We start from the raw sequence: 7,344 nt of genomic DNA, 5'->3' as shown, positions 1-7,344 counted from the left end.
AGGAATAAAGATTGCATGCCGGGATGGGCTCATACTCGACAGGTATTTTTCTGGTGAAGTTTGAGAACATAAGAAAGTAACCTGAAAAGAAGCATCTGAAGAAATTTGTGCAACTAGATCCAATCGGAAGGGAAACTCTAAGCCGCTAGAGGTGCAAAGGTTTCCCATGGCCATGTTCTGACTGTTATCGAGGAAGATATTTGCAAGTAAAAGCCATAGCCGTCAACTTCCTCAGCTGCTGTGGTTTAGAAAGATACTACTTTGATTTGCATATGAAATTTGACATCAGCCTGGAGAAAGTCAAGTGGTGTGGCACTACACTTTGCATGGAGCAGCTCCTAAGTTCCTGGAAAGCTGCACAGCGCTGCTGGGAATTGTGCTGCTGGTGAGCCTAAAGCCAGAGCGCGTTTTCCCCCGCTGCCACTGCTGCAAAGCCATCTCTGAGGAGTCAGAGAGCTGACTTCAATACCTGTGTAGGTTTAAGAGAAATATGGTTTCAGAACTGCTTAATGAGGGTACTTTTGCTGAGAAATTATGCCAGTGAATTAAACGAACTGTGCAGAGGAGATGTGGTGTTCACTGTGGACGATGGTGCCAGAACTGTGCTCCACATTTGTCCCCTTCTGCCTTCTACATGTTCTCAGGGGTGCAGATCTGAGGTGGTTACTCACGAGTTCTGTGCTTGCAGCCAACGTGTGCATAGGTAGGGACACCATATTTAGCAGCGTCAGAGCACAGGACAATAAAATGCACTCCCACTTCTCATTAAAGGGATGCCAAAGGGTCTGTTTTCTTCTTGTAATAGTTGTCAGTACAATAAAATGCTTACTGGAATACTTCCACGTTCGTTATTGTGAATGGTGGACACTTGCCAGTTTGCCTATGCCAAAGGAGGCAGATGCAGAAGCTCTGACTGACCCACGTGAATTATGTGCCATTAACAGTTACGGAGATGTCTTACACTTGAGCCGCGTCTGAACCGTGTCACGCGTAACAGGCAGTACACCTGCGGGGCTCCAGCTAGGGAAGCCCTTTCTGGACATGCTACTAGTCATGGTAATGCAGTACCTACTTTAAGAACTACTTGTATATTTTCTGTTTAGAGATCTGCCTTTTAATACTGAAAACTCAGGCCTGAAGTATTTACTATGTGGGGTCCTCAAAACAAGCAAGCGGCCTTTGTAACGGTCGCATTGAAGGAATATTAGAATTTAATTTATTTTAAGGACAGAATTTTCAAAGTAACTCGGTAATAACTCACATGGAAGTGCATGGTTATACAATATTTATCATGTTTATCAGCTAAAATGAGGACTAAGGATGTTTGGAACCAAACATTAAGCCGTGGCGTTTCAAGCCCTTATTTTTATTTCCTTGCACCATCTAGTGGCCACGTACATCCAAGGACCCGCACTGGGTAGCAGAAGTGCAGGCACGCCGGGCCACCTCGCTTACTCCGGTGTATACAGCCAGGATACCTTCTCTTGTTTGCCAAGTACCTGGAGAAATTCAGACAGACAAGTAGAAATTCAAATGTTGTGTTTTCCACAAAATACTGAACGTGGGAAGGACGCATTCTGAGGCACCAAGCGGCACCGTCCTGCAGCGTGCTCCATAGAGTCTCCCTTTGAATGGGGTTCTGCATGAGATATAACAGCAGAATAAGATTTTAATTCTCTCTGCCTATCTGCGATGATAGCTGGGCTTCCTGATGCAACATGAGAAACCACTGACATCTATGAGTAGAACGTTGAAGTGTAGACAGATAAAAAAGAAGTTAATGTAATCGCCTATGTTTTTTTGTAAGAAGATGACGTTGCTTGTGTTAGCTCACCTGCCAAAACATACTGAGTAAAATCCTAATGGAAATAGGGCAGTTAATAACTTTCACATAAGTTAGCTGTGAAAATAGAGATTATGGGGGATCAACAGGCTAGGAAAACTTCTTTTTTTTTTTTTTTACAAAGGTCAGGCTTCGTTTACATTTACTGAGGGTCTGTAACCATTGCTTCTTGCTATGACTTGTTATAAAATAGTAAGTGCTTTTACTCTAGGGATCCTCAAATGCTTTACAAATGAAGCCGTTACTATACTTTTTGTAATTCTGCTGCATTCTCTTATCTGTAATGTCTGTAACTTTTTCTTCTTTTCTGAAAAAGGTAGCATAGAAAATTCAATTTACCTTTTAGTTAAAAAATGAACAACGGAATTCATTGGTTTAGTATTGTCTGAGTAAGTTACTGCCTTGAATCCAGTTTGCAGGAAGCCCGAGTACTCTGCGTGTTACTATGATAGCAAGTAATGCAAAGTATTTCTATTACCACAGTGCAGGATGTCTCGGGGACAGTCTGGGTAACAGTTCTATGGTTACAGTGGAAACTGGTTCATATAATGGGATTTATTCCTCTCTGAGAAAACCAGAGGCTGAATTTCAGCCAGCGTGCTAATTCTTCTGTCTTCCTTTCACACACACTGCACTATTCTTTTCAGCACCCTCCTTTGAAGTATGATTTTAAAGGAAATTTATATATTTCAAAGGTTTCTTCAGATAAAATGGACCATTTCCTCAAATTAATGTTAAGTTCATCTTTGTCCACTTATACAGTCACAAACTGGCAGTTTTAATGCCAGGGAAATCAGTCAGGATCATTTCATGTTCCTACCTCAGCTAAAAAGCCCTTTTAATCAGAAATAGGTACATTTAGCATACCTGGTCTCTTGCAGAGACAGGAGAAAGTAGATTCTGAGAAGATGGTCTTCATTTTGAGAACATGTATCAGTCATGTTACAGAGAAGTCTGGCTTAGCAAACTTTTTCTTAGTAAAGCATCCTGGGAATGGGAGGAGTCTCGGGCCTTAGACCAGTGTTTTTGCCCCTACTAGTTTCTTTCAGGGGCTGGGGGGAGAAGAAAAATTATTCGTGCTTGGAAGTTGCTTTTTCTGCATTTGTAAAGCCCACTGAGGCGTGTGTGTTGAAGTATTAATACAGGTAGGAGTACTTCTTTCTTTTAAATTACCAATCCATCTGATTTTCTCATTGGCTAAGTAAAAGATTTCTAGTAAAAGAGATGAAAATTCTCTTTATCATCTGCTCTTTCCCAAATAACAGCAAGTTTCTAGGATTGATAAGGGAGTAGTATTATTGTGGAGAAAAATATGAACTAGCATTGGTTAAAAATAATTTCATAAAATTTTTCCCCGAAAAGATAATATGACCCAAAATAAAAGTCTTTAGGGCGTTGCTTAATGAATTTCCTATTTTTAAAGGAGATAGAATAAAGTTTTGCATGAGTTTAACTTTGCTTCAAAACAGCTGATATTGGAAAACTTTCGTCTGGGTTTGCAATAACTTTTGGGTTAGAAACTCAAACTAATAATAAAGTATTGAAATTTCAAGAAATAATGTTCAGTTCATCTGACCTGCATTTTGTTTTGTTGTTCACTTTTTTTATTTTATGAAGACCTTCACATCTTCACTTTCATATCATCAGTAAAGATGTAGAAAGATACTTGTCTCTCTGTTGTTGTTTTTACTTTCATATGGGCTTGTGGGAAAGAGAAAAGGAGTGAGGTAGATGTGGCCAAACCTCAGCCGCTATTGCTGCTACTGCTGCCCAAGGAGCAGGCTCTCCAGGCCATGGAAGTGCTGTAAGGACCTGAAGGTGCCCAGAATCAGCCGCAAGGAGTGTCAGCGAGGAAATGCCCTTGGGTTGGCATGGCCATGTTCTGTTGAGGAAACTTAACCTCTTTCCTTTTCTCCCCCTTTTTTTTTTCTCTTTGCCTTGATAGCCGTGTTTTTTGTTTCAAATTCATAAAGGGCAGGCAACCCTTTGTAATGTTCCTAAAGGGCCACATCTTTTTAGCCTCATTAGTGATGATTGAGCAATTCAACGATAACATTCGTGAGGGCGTTTGGTCAAAAAGGTGTGTGTGTGTGTTTGGCTCTTCATTTTTCCTGTGGTTCCAAGTCTTCTGAAGTTTGTCAAATGGTTTTCGAAGTTGCCTGAGCACCATGTACAGAGTTGTTGCCTGGTGAGCAATAAAGTAATAATACCTGTTCTACATACTTTGCTATATAAAAGAAAACACTGCATTTTACATCTGCACGTTACATGTTACGTGACTGTCCCAGCTTGCGTGACTCTGGGCTGAGCTCTTCTGTCAAAGGCTCCACTCTGTATGTCTAGATTCATTTCAGCATGAAATGTCAGGATGTCAAGCCCATATTGAATGCATTGGAACCAAAGAAAAACATTTTTGCGAACCCCTGTGATGCGCAAGCAGAGTTTCACACACGGTTCTACTCCAGAGTTTAACAGCTTCACATGTGGTGTCCCACAAGCAAATCCTGGTGTGTGGGTGGATGCAGCTCTAGCGGGGATGGGGCCGGCAGCCACAGAGCTCATGGCTCTGCACCCTGTGACGAGGAGCTCGTGGTGCTGTGCCGGGTACTGTTGGTGGGAGACAATACTTTTATCTTCTGCCTTGTGAAAACCATGTCTCTGGATAAAATGCTTTTCTCGCTTTTACGTTGTGTCTGAAATCAGTTGAAATACGTAACTGAATTATCCATACTGGAGAGCAGCCTATAAAGGATTTCTGAATAGGTTATGTTGTTTTTCAGCCTAACACCTGAACTGCAGTGGTGGAGAAACAATCAGAGTAGCTTGTAACTGCCCTCTCCCTCCTGAGTAACCTCTTGTGCAGGGACCCCTCGATCCCAGTAAGATGTGGGTGCTCTCCTATGACTTGTGCTGGAAGGGCTCTTTGCCGCTGGGTTTCCGTGTGATCTACTGGTACAAATGTCCTGCTGTGCTAAAGACCTTCATAGTGTGTTTAAAGTCTCTGGCTCAGAAAATATTCATAGGCAGAAGCTGCCAAGTGCACAGCTGAAATTAGAGCAATACTAAAATGCAACAGGAATAAGATTTGCCAGAGCTGCTTGATACCACTTTGGTCAAGACAAGCTTTAAAAAAAATTTTAAATCTCTACTATTTTGAAGTGTCAGTGGTTTTGCAGTGACTCCCGCTTTTGTTTGTACTCAATTTTGCCCCATCTTTTTCTAAATCACGCTTTTTCCTTTTCTTATTTTTTGGTGAATTTCACCACAGATCCTCCCCAGGGCTTTCTCTTCTTGGTACCATTGCATTAATCATGCTTCTGCCTAATACTGCCCTGTTGGACTCTGGCTTAGGTTTTGCCTACAACCCTGTGAGCAACAAGAAGCCTTAAGTTTTGTCTGTGCCCAGGCATGTGCATGGCAAGCAGCCTATCTGGAAGACACAAAGTGAGATTAACTCAAGCAAGTGGGTCTTGCTTGGAAGAAAGCACTGCAAGTTAGGCTGAAGATGGGGAACCAGATGTACATGTACCGCCTTGAGAAGACATTGGCTGCTGTTTTAGCATTAGTCCATACATATATACAGAGAGAGAGAGAGAGATTTAAAAAAAAAAAAAAATTCAGGCGTTTTTGGCATTGTAGAAGCCATGACAGTCAGTCTGCTGAAAGTAAACATACAAGAGAAAGTAGCTGTGAGGATGGAAAATGGCTGGCTGTAGCAGATAAGTAGTGGTTGGAGAAGTCTTACCAGAAACCCTCTAGGAAAAGCAGCCAAACACCCATAGGGCCAGGAGAAGTCTGCTCTATCCATCAAACTAACCCAAGAAAATTGTGCAGTGAAGCCAATGTTCAGTTTTGCCAGATCTGAGCTGTATTGTATAGAAATGCAACTGCATACAACAGTCTGAGCAAAGCAATTTTTGCAGGGAAGGGAGGGAGAAATGCTGGGTTATGCTAAGAGCTGCTCATCCACAAAAAGCCCCCCGAGCCCTTATAAATCTGCCTGGCTCCATGTGCAGGCTTATGCTCAGCTGGCATTTGTCTCCACTGCAGATAGAAGCCAGCACTACTGGAAAGTGAGTCCTAGAAATGGTGAAGTTAACTAACTTAACCGGAGGAAAGACCCGGCTGGCCTTCATGCTCCCAGGAGTTTGGCTCCAGTGAAAGTTGTCAGCATAGCTGTGGCAGTCTCCAAATGAGAATCCAATTTGTGTCCATTGTCAACTGGGAGGGTTGAGCTGGATTGCTGAGATTTGGAGAGTTCAAATTGAACTCTGGGATTTAAATACTGTGAAGATACCTTGGGTGTGAAATAGGGAAATTCTCAGTAATATATTTTAGTTATGTGGTGGTCTCAGTTTTGCCTATCCTGTTTGTCTGGCAAAGCTTCTTCGCTGCAAATCAGAGCTGGTAGTTATCATCATGGTGTTTTGTTTTGCCTTGGCTTTTCAGGGATATTAGTAATGAGAACCTTGCAGAATGCTCATTTGGGCTTTGGTCTGATCTTACAGACTTTTTGTCAGTGCTAGATAAAAATGAACAACTGATGAGCAACTTACTGATATCTTCATTTAAAGCTTGGCCTGAAGGCTTTGGGAAGGTTACTTGTGAAAGCAGTGCTTATTCAAAATCAGCTGGGCTAAGAGCAGAGAGCTGGCTTTAGGCGTGAAAACAGGGAAGTTCCGATGGGGTCTGTCAAATGTCAAATGCTCCCATCAGCTGACCTCATATTGGAACTGGACTCAAAACTTTCAGGAGGAACTTGGTGCTTGACAATTTATCTCTCATCCAAAGGACAGAATTAACAGAATGACAGCATCAGTTGTGAGTGAATGTTCCTTGATACGTAGCTTTAATATGGGTTTATATAATGTTAAGATATGAAGAAAATGTCAGAAATAAGCATTTTCACAGTGAGGTAATTTGGTTGCAAAAAGATGAATTTGGAACCCAAAAATAGTAGTCATGAGAGTTTCTGAGCCAGGTTTCAATTTAGGAAGAGCCCACTTAACACTGCTCAATCCAGACCTGGCTCTTAGAAGAGAAACACCCTGAAAACTGCTAGGCATAAATCTACCAAAGGATTTTATTTTGCGTTTTATAGATGATCAACTCTATTTTAAGAATGAACATGCCTTTTAAACTTTTAAAATCTTTCAGCATGTGGGAGACTCACAGTGGAAGCACTGCCTTTCTCACTGTTTCTGTTTTTTATAGTTACACAGCAGTGTTGAGGGCTTGCAGCACCCGCCAGCCATCTTCTTTCTGAACTACCACATCTGGAAAAAAGTTCAGACAAACACTATTGTAAAATGGAGTTAGAGGGACCTCTGTCCAGTGCCTTCTGCACCCTAAGACGTTAAGACTCTGCTGGAATTTTGGAAAATTAGCTTAGAGTGGTTGAGCTTGTTCCTGCCCCTTGTTATACTGCTTATATGCTTCCTCCCACATCACCACCAGAGCATTTTAGTTGAGTATCAGGACCCTCAAATGGACTATCTTCT

Source organism: Phaethon lepturus, unplaced genomic scaffold (assembly GCF_000687285.1).
Source record: "Phaethon lepturus isolate BGI_N335 unplaced genomic scaffold, ASM68728v1 scaffold1555, whole genome shotgun sequence".
Taxonomy (NCBI): domain Eukaryota; kingdom Metazoa; phylum Chordata; class Aves; order Phaethontiformes; family Phaethontidae; genus Phaethon; species Phaethon lepturus.
The sequence above is the reverse complement of the archived record's forward strand: the minus strand, read 5'-3'. Positions refer to the sequence as shown.